At 41.7% G+C, this 14,590-nt stretch overlaps 1 protein-coding gene and 1 long non-coding RNA gene across 8 annotated transcripts in view; one reads left to right on the top strand and one right to left on the bottom strand.

Annotated features, from left to right (window-relative positions):
- Positions 1-2,479: 2,479 nt before the first annotated feature.
- TDRD7 (tudor domain containing 7) overlaps positions 2,480-14,590 on the top strand; it is an 82,121-nt gene continuing 70,010 nt past the window's right edge. For 4 of the 7 annotated variants that reach the window (XM_008999839.4, XM_002743109.4, XM_008999844.5 and 1 more), the window contains exon 1: positions 2,480-2,657. The gene's annotated coding sequence lies outside the window, so the exon portion shown is untranslated. Of the gene's footprint in view, positions 2,658-3,288; positions 3,382-14,590 lie in introns of all 7 variants that reach the window. The other 3 variants (XM_078372896.1, XM_078372902.1, XM_078372908.1) reach the window with 1 other exon arrangement.
- Positions 3,348-4,245, bottom strand: LOC144582570 (uncharacterized). Its single transcript, XR_013535560.1, has 2 exons — positions 4,133-4,245; positions 3,348-3,373 (listed from the first exon to the last, which is right to left on the bottom strand). It is a non-coding gene; the product is annotated as an uncharacterized LOC144582570 (long non-coding RNA).

Raw genomic sequence — 14,590 nt, forward strand, 5'->3', positions numbered from 1 at the left:
GGTAGATACACAATTAAAGACATTGGTCAAAACTCATTAAACTGTACATTTAAATATTTATTATATGTCAACTATCAATAAAGCTGGTTTAAAAAAACTAGCTGCAGAGCTTCCTTTTTCTTTATACATAGAACAGTCTAAACATGGAACATCTTTTCAAAAATAAAGGAGCTCCAACTTGGGGTCAACTCACATGATTTTATGATTTATTCTACATATGAAACTCTGGAATTGTATTTTTTTTTTAATTTCCTACTACTGCTAGCACCCTTTCCATTGGCAGCTGCTTTTTACATCTTTTCCATCTAAAATGTGGAGCCACAGGATGTTGTGAGCACTGCAGAGACCAAGTTGGCTGGCTTTTAGGTCTGTCTTGGCCCACTCCTGCTGCTATAACAAAATATCTTAGACCAGATAATGTATAAATAATAGAAATGTATTTCTTACAGTTCTGGAGGCTTGGAAGTCTAAGGTCAGGGTGCCAGCAGATTTGGCATCTTGTGAGGGCTTGCTCTCCACCTCAAAGATGGCACCCTCTTGCTAAATCCTCATACAGTGGAAGGGGCAGAGGCTCCTTTAAGCCCCTAAGGGCGCTAATCCTACTCATAAGGATGAAGCCACCATGACTTCTCAAAGGCCCCACCTGTCAACACCACAGCAATGGGGATTAGGTTTCAACATGAATTTTGTAGGGACACAAACATTCAGACCATAGCAAAGTCTATTAAAAGTCCACTGCATGTTTGGAGTAGACTGGAGGGGAGAGAAAGGAGAAAGGCGTCTGAAATAGACTGAAATAGAGAAAAGGACATGCAGAGAAATTCAGGAGAGAGACATTTAGGTAAACTTAGTCAGACACCAGATCTGGGATATGGAAGAGAACAGTGTTAAAGAAGAGCCCTGTAAAAATCTTGAACAATTCCCCACTGCCTGTGGGAAAACACCCAAATGTCTGAGCACTGTATATCAGGTTTTCCAGATCTACTTCCAATTTATCTGTTTATTGCCTACTGCATCTTTCAGCTGAATCAAAAGCACTATAGGCACAGGCTTATCTACACTCTATGAAAATTTGTTATTTAACAGCTGGTGTTCAATATAAGTTGATTTCCATTCACCTTCTGACAGATGCTTGTATTCTTTCCATTTGTGGCTATGATCAACAAAATTTCTATGAGCATTCTTGTACAGGTGTTTGTGTGGACATATGCTTTCATTTCTCCTAGGTAAATACCTGGGAAAGAATTGCTGGGCCATGTGGTAGGTTTGGTACATCCTACAGTACCACTCAGCAATAAAAAGACATGAGCTACTACTACATGTAACAACAGGGTTGAACATAATTTGCTGAATAAAAGAAGCCAGACAGCCCCCCAAAAGGGTAGTGCATACGATTCCATATATAAAAGTTTTAAATACAACCCTAGAAAAAGCAAACTATCGCAAGAGAAAGCAGGTGAACAGTTCAGGGAGCAAGGGACAAGGTGGGACAAAAGATAAAAATTATAAACAATAAATAATACAACTTTTTGGGGTGATGGATATATTACAGTAACGGTCTCACAGTGGTATATGAACGAAAAATTTATCAAGCTGTACATTTTAAACCTTTAGTTTATTGTATGTCTTATACATTTCAGTCAAGCTGTAATAAAACACTGGTTGAAGCAGCAGCAGGTTCTCAGTCAATGCATATCAGATGATGCGGAGAAGTGTTCAATGTTGGCTGAAGCAGGTGCCCAATACGTGTCGGTGGAATTAATGTGCAGAAGAAATACATATTCACTTATTAGGTGTTCAATAATTTTAGAATGAATGAATAAATCTGACGGATATTTATCGCTGATGTGTGTAAAGCACTATCCTAGGCTCTGGGAATAGGTTAAGGAACCAAACAAAAATCCTTTCCTCACAGAGCTTTAATTTTAGGATGATAGTGGACAATAAAAGTGTAAGTAAAAATACATATAGTGTTCTAGATAAGTGCCAAGGGGGAATACGGCTGAGAAGGGGGATAGGAAATGTCAAGGAAGGAGGTTGACATGTTAGAGACTGTGTCCACCGTCATTGAAAGGATGATGCTTGAGAAAGGCCTGAAGGATATGGGCGGACAAGGTGGGTGGGTGTCTAGGGCAATAAAAAGTAACGGCTCCAGATGTTGAAGAAAATAATGTGCAGGAGTTGAACTGTTTGGAAGGAGGGTGAGCTCCATAGCAGCAGCCGCCCACACCCCCTGCTAGGTCCCAGCTGGCCCGGCCCGCGCGTACCTGCGTAGTCCACCAGGAGGCGCTCCTGCCCCCGCCCGCAGGCGTCTTCCGCCGCCGGCTGGTGCGTGGGCACGCGCAGAAACCGCTAGGCGGTGTCGGTTTCCCTTCCCACGCGCGGACGCCAGCGTGGGCCGACGCGACCGGGGCGCCCGCGCGTGCGCAGAGCCGAGGCCGGGTTGCCCTCGAAGCGGGGCGGGGCGGGGTGGGACGAAGCGGGGCGGGGCCGAGCAGGGCGGGGCGGGGGCTTGAGGTGATTCCCGAGACGCGGGGCGGCTCCGGCGGTGCGGGGAAACCGAAAGTGGGCGGCGGCCGCGGCACGGGCAGTGGTGGCGACGGCGGCGGGAGCTGGGCCCTGAGGCGCGGGGACGGGCTGTGGGCCCCCGAAATGAGGTGAGCGCAGGTCCTGCGGGCTCCGGGCGCGACAGGTGCCGAGCGACGTCGGACGAGATTTCGGGCGGGCGCGGCGCACCTGGGTCACCGGCGGGACCGCAGCCGGGGCCGGGGCTCTAACAGGCTCGGGGCCTCTTCCCTGCAGCCTCAGGGGCTTGCCCCGGCCCCGACGCCTGGGAATCGGGCTGGGCGCCGGGGAAGTTGGAGTTCCAGAGCGTTGCGTTTTAAATCTCTAAAGGGACCCGGCTCCGGGCCGGGCAGGACACTCACCTTGGAGTCCGACGGACCCTCCTGCAGCTTCGGAAGCTCTGCGCGGTGGGGGAAATGCAGCAGCGGGGTTTGGACGCGGGCGGGCTATGCGGACAAGGAAGTGGTTCCCGCTACCAGCGCGACAGGCCGCAGCCGCCTCCCACAGCGAGGGTTGTCCGCGCTCCCCTATTTGAACCCATGTATTTTACACCACGAACTTCTCTTGAAGGTCTCTGTAATCTGGAGACGAGCCTAGGCAGGCCGCTCAAGTAATGCAGGACACATATCTCCGTTCCTCTCAAACCGGGAGCATCCAGTGGGTACTCTCGTCCAGCTGGGAGGGAAGCATGGATCCGTGAATAAGTTGTCTCTCAACTTTCAGCAGCATCCCCTCAGCAGAGTCAGACTCTCAGCCTCAGCTTGCTAGGAGGAAGCTTGGAGCCGGCACCTCTTTCTGCTCCCATTCACTTGAGAGGTATAATATATTTCCATTAGTAGCTAAAGGTACCATTCCCAAATAATTCGTAAGAGCAGGCAAGGGAAACAACCACATTAGAACAAGTCCTGGCCCAAAAGAATTCTGATAACCGCTCAGCCCAACCAAACCAAAAAAACATAGATCTAGTTCATCAACCCTCCTCCCAACACCTCTCTCTGCCCTCCAATTGTGCCGGTGGAAAAAAAAAATGCAGACAAATGTTCTCCCTGGAGAGATATGCAACAGCTTAGTGGCAGAAGTAAAACTTAGACCCAAATCCCTGTCTCTTCCTGGACTGCCTTGATGTATATGAATGTGTTGCATACCGCAAATAAGTGGACTTTGCAGACCTGGATTGAAATCTGGGCTTCTCATTTTACAAGTTGTGTGATCTTGAACAAATACATACGTTCTCGGAGTCTGGTTTTCTATGTGTCGGATAGGAATATTTGGCTTACTTTGCAAGGCTTTTTCAAGATAACAACTGTAAATCCTTAGCCTCGTAGTAATTGCCAAGCAGTAGTCACTATCTTCCTCCCAACAAACTGTCCATGTTTTACATAATTGGATTTTAGTTTTTTGAGAGCAGGGACACAAAGATCTTTATGTTTCCTATATAATGTAAATTGGCACATGGTGGATATTTTTGCATTTCCACTCAGTCGACATTCATTGAGCATCAGTTACATGCAAAGTACTGTTCTGGGAATAGGGAATTGCCCCTGGGGCCAGCTGGATTAGAACTCACGTCTCCTATGCCCCAATCCAGGGCCCTTTGGTGGCATACATTCTCCCTCTTTGGCAGTTACACAGTGAGGCTGTGATGCAGCAGTTGACAATGCCTTCGGATTTCAGTCCCTGTAGATTGAAAATGAAAGGTAATCACCCTGCTGATGCCCTTTAAGTGTACAGGTTGAACATGGCTGAATGAACTGTTGTATTTTGCATCAAGAGATTTCAACTCCTTGAAGAGAACCCCTCTTTTAAGTTCTCTGTGCAATATAATCTAGTTGAATACTTACTGTGAATATAAAGAAAAAGTACTTTATAGTCCAACTCTGAGTGCCTACTTTGTCAAGTGCTGTTTTCAAGAATTAAGATTTGACGTAGAATGCTTTGCATCTGGACACTTTCACAGAAGTTCCTTGGTGAAATTTTATATTTATGTGTGCTGCTGTTTCCTTGTGCCAAATCTGCTTTTTTCCTCCTTCCACTCCCACCTCTGTACTGTGAAAGCTTCATTTTTGTCACTATTTCCCTGTGAGCCAAGTATGTTTAGTTTTGTCTTACAAACGAAAAGTAATTAATTTTGCAATTTTAGTTGAAGAGATGTATATATGCCAATCAGAACTTGATCAGCACAAGCTGCCCAGTGTGACTTCAAAGTAAGCTTGACATTTTAGCCTGTGCAGCTTTGTCATGAGTAAGCAAACTCGGTTTTCATTAGATATTTGGACCTTATTTCAACCTTGAATGAATCCAAGGAAAGTTGAGAATCATGCCACTTGCCCACCTTTCTTATCTTCCCTGTGGAAAAAAAGACACCTGAAGTGACTTGCCACAGGTAATTAGTAGCAGAGCTAGGATTAAGACATAAACTCCTTACTAAGCCACTTTATTATCTCAGGGTTTGTTCCTCTAGTATGTATACTTACAGAAATCCCTTACTTACATACATTCATGGTATGCAGTTAAAATGCATGAATAATTTGGAACTTGAAATCATAGAATAAAATAGATAACTCCCTAAAAACCTCTTAAGGAAGTATACCATCACTTGAGGGCATTAATCATCATCTTTCCTTTAAAAACCAGTTGGTGAAGGAGTAATTGAGGTGGTAGCAAGCAGACTATCATTGGAAAGAAAAGAGCATTTTAAAGTATTGCAAAATGAGAAATCATTTATTGGGTAAAGATCTTAGGAAAAAAGTCTTCCCTCTGAGACTCAGTTTATTGATTTGTAAGATAAGGAGTTTGGGTTAGCTTAGATGATGCCTAAAATGTTTTGGCACAGACATTATGGGACTTTAAGGTCCCAGCTGTTGCTAAAATAGTGTCTTCAAGGAGAAGGGCAGCTAGTTATTAGAAGCATATGTCCTAAAGAGATATCCAAATACTACAAGATTGAATATGTAACTAAAAGAAGCTAAGAGATTAGTTGGTGTTTTCAGTTTACCCTAATAATTCTTCAGATTTGTTTTAAGATTTAGTGCCACTTGACAACTTAAATTCATGACATGAAAAATGAGGTAAGGAAGATGAACCAAATAATACAGTTGGAAATAGTTGAGCGAAGAGAAACTTAGAGAAGAGAAAGCATAGGATGGGAGTCAGACTAGCTCAGCTAAAGGCCTTTGACACAGTGGCTAGAGGAAACAGATAACGTGCAAATGACTGAGCCAGGGAGGATCAATCAATGGTAGAAGGCATTTATCTGGGATACACCAAAACCAGGTTCTTCAGAATAGGACTTTCTCGAGCCTTTTTCAGGTATAGTAAAGAGAAAAGCTGCAAATTGACACAATGTAGTTTTGAAGTAGAGTGAGAATTATTTTAGGCCACTTAAATTATTTAAATTTTGTTTCCCTAAAGATTGTCATCACTTTCCCCAACCCCCTGCCCCATTTCGTGTGCATTGTTAGCCTCTTGGATACTTACAATTAATTGCATGTAAGCAAAGAGAAAAAGAAAAGCACAAAAGCATAAAAAAGATGTCAGGTGCAACAGTTAGCAATTCTTCTGGATTTGAGTGCCACACCCTTAAATCAGAACGTGGCAGCTCCCTGTTTTATGCCACTTAAGGGCTAGTCATTAAGCATGCCCAAAGGTTGCTGTCAGTGTTTCCTGAGTCAAAATTTACCCCCAGTCTTATAGTCCAAGGGATTCCCCTTCCCTTCAAAAAGTTGTTTGCAAATAGAGAGTTATAGTCTTCCATCAAAGATAGCATACTTTAAAAAAGCAGGCAGGAGAGGGAACTTAATTTACGGATTGCAGCCATTTGGTCAAGCATCTCCTCAAGCATGAGGCCATTTTTTATAGCTTTAGAAAAAGTTTGTGAAACCTCATACACTCGTGGTTGTACTTGCAGTATCCATTGGTCTATTAAATATGTAACTACCAAAAGGTATTGTGAATTTATATCAGTTTGTGTTGTGGATCCCAGCAATATCTGCATACTCTTTCATGGTGAAACCCCGTCTCTACTAAAAATACAAAAAATTAGCTGGGCATGGTGGCGCATGCCTGTAATCCCAGCTACTCAGGAGGCTGAGGCAGGAGAATTGCCTGAACCCAGGAGGCGGAGGTTGCGGTGAGCCAAGATCGCACTCCAGCCTGGGTAACAAGAGCGAAACTCTGTCTCAAAAAAAGAAAAAGAAAAAGAGGACTGTAAGTACATGTGAAACATTTACCAATATTCAGGCCATGCCTGCTGCTCATCAGGATTTGTGGACTCCTTGCAATCATGTTGCAGCCTTGACAGGGCCTAATCTGGCACAGAGCGGACAGGCTCAGAAATAATCTACTTGATCCTCAATCCCAGTTTGGTGTTGCGATTGGCTATCTCATTCATTTTATAAGAATTGTTAAAATGTGCAGGGATAACTTTTTAGTAACTTATACTGGATGCAGAGTTATGCCTTTAATGGCTCTTTTATGTTGTATTTTAGTGAGTAGGAGGGAAAAGGAGTACTGTTAGGTGGATGGAGAATTTCTCATTCATTCAACAAATATTTCTTGAGCTCTTGTGGGCTAGGCATTAGGGATTTAGCAGTGAACAAAACAGACACAAATCCTTGCTTTCATGGAATTTGCATTCAAGTTGGGAAGAAAGACAGAAACATTAAATGAAGAAAATATTGGATGGTGATAAGTGCTAAGGAAAAAATCAGGGCAGCTGGCATCTCAGTTTTGACTTTGGACAGGGTGGCCAGAGAAGGCCTTACTGTGGAGGTGACATTTGAACAAATACTGTAGCTGAAGGAGGTGAGGCTGTGAGCCACATGTACCCCTGGAGTCAGGATGTCCCAGGTAGAGGAAATGGCAAGGGCAAAAGCCCTGTCGTGAGGCCGTCCCAGGCGCATGCAAAGAAAAGCACGGAGCCCAGAATGGGTGAGTGAAAATAAAGAGGAGAGAATTTAGATCAGAGAAGTGGGGGTTGCAGGTTATAAAGGGCCCTTTTTGGCTCTTTAGGACTTGGCTTTTTGTCTGAGTGACACAGAAAGCATTAGAGGGTTTTGAGTGACATGATATAATAGTATGTATTATATGAAAGGATCACTCAGGCTGATGTGTGAAGAATAGACTGTAGGAGGTGAAGTGGAAGCAGAGAGCCCAGCTAAGAGCCCAGCTGCTCTGCTCCAGGAAACAGATATTGCTGGCATGCATTAGGGCAACTGCCATGGAGGTGGTAAAGAGTGAAGGAGTTGTAGACATCCACCTACCATCTTTATGTATCACATTGCTTGAGGGAGGATTGAGAACTACTAATACTGATCCCCTTCATCTTACAGATAAGGAGACTGAGGCCCAGGAGAAGGGGCTTTTCCTGGGAAAATGAGTGAGCAGTGGCATTAAACTTGGGGAGGCTCAGGCACAATCTTCTGCAATCCCCTGCCCTTCCCCCAAAACCAGATCAAAATATGTCAACAGCCAGATGTTAGCAACTTTACTGTTGAAAGAAATATTTTAAAGTGGATTTTAAGTGTGATAATATGTGCATTAAAAAGGGAGTGAAAGTAGGAAGTATGTGTGTGGCATAAGTTTCTCTCATGTCAGATTGAGAAGCATAACTTAGAAAAATAGTCTGACAATGCCAAGAAACCAAGGTGGGTAAATGTGAGGTTGGATAGGGTGGGAAAAGTGAAAAATGAGGATGAGCACTTCTGTGCCATGCAGATTCACATTGCTGTTTTATTTAATTTTCTTATTAGTTTCTCCCTTTTTTTGTTTTTTGAGTTTTGCTCTTGTTGCCCAGGCTGGAGTGCAATGGTGCAATCTCAGCTCACCGCAACCTCTGCCTCCCAGGTTCAAGCAATTCTCCTGCCTTAGCCTCCCACGTAGCTGGGATAATAGGCATGTGCCACCACGCCCGGCTAATTTTTTGTATTTTTAGTAGAGACAGGGTTTCTCATGTTGGTCAGGCTGGTCTTGAACACCCGACCTCGGGTGATCCGCCTACCTTGGCCTCCCAAAGTGCCTTGTACTTGAAACATATCTGAGTGTCTTGGGGCAAAGGATAGAACAAATTAGGATAGAGATCACAAGACATCTACTATATAAAGGAGAAGACACATTTAAAGAGGGTGGGACTAGAGAAGCAAGCATTAGCCAAAGGTTCCTACCTCACTCTACTCTGTGGCCATTGAACAGGTCATGGGTAGTGGTGAGGGGAAGACTGCCCCAAATGCTGCACCTTAAAAAAGATTGTCAAGTGCCCTTTTTGGATGATCCCTGCTTGCAGCTGTTTCAGAGCAGATATAAGGAAGACAGAGAGGGCGTTTCAGGGACAGTGGTCTAAAATGGTTCTCGTGAGGGTGGAAGGAGTAGAAGGCTTTTGCAGAGGGCAGCCTGTAGCACAAGCCTCTGATTAGACTCTAAGACAGGGCTGGACCTGCCCTTTCAAATCTGCATCACAGTGTTCTGTTAGGTTTTAGTTAACAGGACACCCATTCATAAAATGCATTTATCAGACATTTTTCCCCATAAATTAATGATTGCTGTCCACTCCTAATGTAGCTGAGGAGAAGTAGACCACAGAGGGGAGGTGGCAGTGGAGCAGATCTCTTTCCAAAAAGAAGGGAAGGAGAAGACCATGGAAACTCTTCTCTTAAGGCAAAGAGTAAGGCCCTCTTACTGAAACTGTGGCAGGGGAATATAAAGTAGTCTGGCCAGGGAGGAGTCAGATATATTGAATAGCCTAATTTGATTCATTTACGCTGGTCACACCCAGGTGGATATTTTCCCTGGATGCATGCTAACCACCTGGCATTATATCTACATGCAATGTGTATGTAATTGATAGCCAAGGCCCACTTAGGCATACAGATACACAAAGATGCAAAACCCAGTTTCACTCAGAAGAGCTCTAGATGAACTGATGGGAGGGACTGGATTTTGAAGGGAAGAAGAGTACATAGATGGGGAAGGTGAGGTCAGAAATGAATACTCAGGGTGGGTTGGCACTGAAGAGTAAGCAAGTGATGCTTTAGTATGTCCTCTTGTAAATTAAAATTTGGCCAATCTTCACTGTGGTTTTCACTACTTGTGGAAATAACTGTATCAGTGATCTTTGACTGATGAGTCATGAACCATTGTTAAAGTATTTTCTGTGTCATCAGGAGTTTACTATTCAGGAGCCAAAATTCATACATTAGCATTAACATCTGGCAATCATGAAATATAGGTACCAAAGCCATCCTCTTTCCTGCTCCCTGGTACTCATTCAAGTGTAGACTTTAGAGGTAGTGGAGGTGCACAGACTCTGCAGTTGATCTCTGTCTCTGCCATGAATTTCTTTTTAGTTTTAGAGTATCTCCAGCTGTTCCATTGTCTTGGCATCCACACCATCCCTGTGACTAAGTCAAGTCTGCTGTGGATTTCACAACACTGTATTTTTTCTTTATACTCTGCTTACTCTTTCTTTCCTGTCTTGTCTCCTGTTCTTAATTCATCAGGGTTTTTGGGGTGTTGTTCCCAGTACCAGTAGACAGGGTGATATAATGGAAAAAATGTGGCCTTTGGCATCAAACAGATCTGGACTGAAATCCTAGCTTATCTACATCCTGTGATATCTTAATTATTTAACTTCTGAACTTTGGTTTCACATCTATAGATTGAGGCTAATAGACTCCCAGAATTCTTATGGATGTTAGATTTTTAGAAAAGCCATTTCTCAGAATTTGCATATGAGAAATAAAAACATATGCCTATCTAAAGACTTGTACATGAATGGTCAAGGCACCTTTATTTATAATGTCTCAAAATTGGATGCAGCCCAAATGTGTATCCGCATTTGAATGGATAAACAAATTGTAGTATATCCATACAGTGGAATGCTACTCACCAATAAAAAGAAATGAACTGGTGTTAAATGCAGCAAAATAGATGAAACACAAAGCACTAGGCAAAAATAATTCAGAGTGACAGAAAGCAGAGCGGTCATTGCCAGGAGCCAGGGCAGTATGTGTATCAACCAGAGAGGGTTGATTACAGAGAAGCACAACTTGAAGGAACTGTTTTATTGTTTTTGGTTTTGGTGTTTTTTTGGTGGGGGGTTTAAAGATATGTTCCATTTGCAATAAAAATCCCTCTTAATAGTCAATCCTCCCCTCACCCCCAGCCCTTGGCAACCACTGATTTAATTTAATTTCTGTGCCTATAGTTTTGCCTTTTCCTGAATGCTCACATAAATAGAATCATATAGTATGTAGCCTTTTGTGTCTGGCTTTTTCCTTTAGGATAATATGAGAGTCATGCATGTTTTATGTATCAACAGTTTGTTCCAGTTATTGAATAGTATTCCATTGTATGGCTCTATAGATTGGTTTATCCACTCACCTTTTGGTAGACATTTGGATTGTTTCCAGTTTGAGGGCAGTTATAAATAATGCTGTTATATACATGTACAAGTTTCTGTGTGGATGTATGTCATTTCTCTTGGGCAATTAGTAGGAGAGGATTGTAGGATTATGCTTTACTTCGTAAGAAATTGTCAGACTGACTGGACGTGGTGGCTAACATCTGCGGTCCCAGCACTTGGGGAGGCCAAGACAGGCAGACCACCTGAGGTCAGGAGTTTGAGACCAACCTGACCAATATAGTGAAACCCCGTCTCTACTAAAAATACAAAGAAATTAGCCGGGTGTGGTGGTGTGTGTGCCTGTAGTCCCAGCAACTCGGGAGGCTGAGACAGGAGAATTGCTTGAGTCTGGGAGGCAGAGGTTGTAGTGAGCCCAGATCGCACCACTGCACTCCAGTCTGGGCCACAGGGCCAGACTCTTTCTCAACAAAAAAAGAAAAGAAAAATTGTCAAACTATTTTCCAAGGTACTATTTTGCATGCCCACCAGAAATGTATGAGAGGTCTAAATGCTCTGCATTCTCATCAACACTTCAAATTGTCTTTTTTAAAAAGTTGAACTGTTCTAATAGATGTGTAGTGATACTTCATTGTGAATTTAATTTGCATTTCCCTAATGACTAATGCTGTTGAGCATCTTTACATGTGTTTTCTTGCCATCTTCGTTTTTACTTTAGTGACATGTGTTCAGGTGTTTTGCACATTTTGAATTGGTCTGTTTTATTATTGAGTTTTGAGTACTGTTTATATATGATGACTACCAACTTTACCAGGTGTGTTATGAAAATACCTTCTCACTCTCTGTGGCTTTTTAACAGCTTTTGGAAGAGCAAAAATTTTAAGTTTTGATGAGATCCAATTTGTCAATTTCTTCTTTTTTTCTTTTTGAGACAGGTTCTCACTCCATCACACCATCACAGCTCACTGCAGCCTCCCAAGTAGCTGGGACTACAGGCACATGCCACTATGCCTAGCACTATGCCACTACAACCTCCTAAGTAGCTGGGACAACAGGCACGTGCCACTGTGTCTGGTTTGTGTGTTTGTATGTTTGTGTGTATACGTGTGTGTGGAGACAGAACCTCACTATATTTTCCAGGCTGGCATCCACTATGTTGCCCAGGCTGTGACCTATCTGCCTTTGTCTCCCAAAGTGCTGGAATTACAGACATGAGCCACCATACCCAGCCAATTTTTTCTTCTATGGTTCTAAAAAGTCTTGGCTTAACCCAAGGCCACAAAGATTTACTCCTGTGTATTTTTTAGAAGTTTTACAGTATTAGCCTTTTCATTTAGGACCTTAATGATTTATTTTGAGTTAATTTTTTGTATATAGCATGAAGTTCGTTATTTGCATGTGGATAACCAGATTTGCTAGCACAATTTGTTGAACTTTCTTCATTGAATTTCCTTAGCATCTTTGTTGAAAATCAGTTTACTAGGCTAGGTGTGGTGGCTTACACCTGTAATGGTAGCACTTTGGAAAGCTAAGGTGGGTGGATCACTTGAGGCCAGGAGTTTGAGACCAGCCTGGCCAACGTGGCAAAACTCTGTATATATTAAAAATACAAAGAAATTATCCAGGCGTGGCAGCACATACCTGTAATCCCAGCTACTCGGGAGGCTGAGATGCAAGAATTGCTTGAACCCAGGAGGCAGAGGTTGCAGTGAACCAAGATTGTGCCACTGCACTCCAGCCTGGGCAACAGAGTAAGACTCTGTCTCAAAAAAAAAAAGGAAAAAATCAGTTTACCATATATAGGTTTATTTCTGGATTACATATTCTGTTCCATTGATCTATACGATTGTTCTTTTGATACTATTACACGATTTTGACTAATAGAGCTTAATAGTAAGTCTTGAAATCAGCCTTATTGCACTGGCTAGGACCTCCACTGATAAGGAATAGGAGTGCTGAGTATGGACATTCTTGCCTTCTTTCCAGTCTTAGGGAGACATCACTCTTTAGCTGTGAGTAATGATGTTACCTGTGGGTTTCTCACAGATGATCTTTGTCAGGCTAAGGACTTCCCATTTTATTATAATTTTCTGAGAGTTTCTATCATAAATGGATTTTTAAAATTTTGTTAACTGTCTTTTCTTCACCTATTGATATAATTATATGGTTTAGTCTCCTTTAGTCTGTTGATGTAGTAAATTACATTGATTGACTTAATGAATATTGAACATACTTGCATTCCGGGAATAAACTTTAACTGATTATTATGTCTTATTTTTTTCACTAATTGTTGGATTTTATTTGCTAATGTTTTGTTAAGAATTTTTGCATTTATGTTCATGAGGGATATGATTTATACTTCATGTAGTGTATTTGTTTAGTTTTGGTGTCAGCATATTGCTTGCCTCATAAAATTAGTTCAGAAATGTTCTCTTCCCTTTATTTTCTGGAAGAGTCTGTAAGAGTAGTATTGATTCTTTCATAAACGTTTGGTAGAATTTGCCAGTAAAGCAATCTGGGCTTCAAGTTTTCTTTGTGTGAAGATTTTAAACTGTAAATTCAATTTCTCTAATAGCGATAGGGATATCTGAGGGTTATTATTTCTTCTTGAGTAAACTTTGACATTTGTGTCTTTCAGTGAATTTATCAATTTCATCTAAGCTACATATTGACATATAGCTCTTTTATCATACTCTCTTTTTAGTGTCTGTTGGATCTGCATTGATGACCTCTCTTTCAATTACATTATGGTCATTTGCACCTTCTATTTTTTTCTATCTTTCTAGGAGTTTATCAATTTTATTGATGGCTTTAAAGAACTAGTTTTAGTTTCATGATTCTTTTCCCTTTTGTTTTTAAGCTTCATTATTGATCTGTCTCATCATGTCAGAATTGATTTCTGCTCTCATCTTTATTTCCTTTCTTCTGCTTACCTTTGATATAAATTTCTCTCTTTTTGTTCTCAAAGTAGGAGATTAAATCATTGATTTGCTAATTTTATTCTTTCTGGCATAACTGTATCCAGCAAATTTTTACATATTGTGTCTTCATTTATTTAAAAAGATTTTTCTAATTTTGGGGGTAGGCTTTCTCCTTGTCTCTTGATTAGAAGTATGTTGTTAAACTTGCAAATACATGGGGATTGTCCATGTATCTTTCTGTTACTGATACATAATTTAATTCTGTCCACAGAATGTACTTTTTATAATATGAGTTATTTAAAGTTGTTTGAATATCACTTTGAGTCCAAGAATATATTTTATTTTGGTGAATGTCTCATGTGCTCTTGAAAAGAATGTATATTCTTCTGTCTTTGGAGTGGAGTGTTCAGTCAATATCATTAGGTCACTTTTGTTGGTAGTGTTTAGCTCTTTTATAGTCGTTTTTTTTTTGTTTTTTTTTTTTTTAGATGAAGTCATTCGGTTGCCCAGGCTGGAGTGCAGTGGCATGATTTCGGCTCACCACAACCTCCGCCTAGGTGTGTCGTAGGCTATACTATCTAGGCTTGCAAGTCCACTTAATAATGTTTGCACAATAACTAAATTACCTAATGATGCATTTCTCAGAATGTATCCTCATTGTTAAGTGACACATGACTATACACACACACACATACACACACACATCTGTGTGTATACCTATCATCTATAAAAAGAATAAGAATACAGA

The sequence above is a fragment of the Callithrix jacchus genome, chromosome 1, assembly GCF_049354715.1.
Source record: "Callithrix jacchus isolate 240 chromosome 1, calJac240_pri, whole genome shotgun sequence".
Lineage (NCBI taxonomy): Eukaryota > Metazoa > Chordata > Mammalia > Primates > Cebidae > Callithrix > Callithrix jacchus.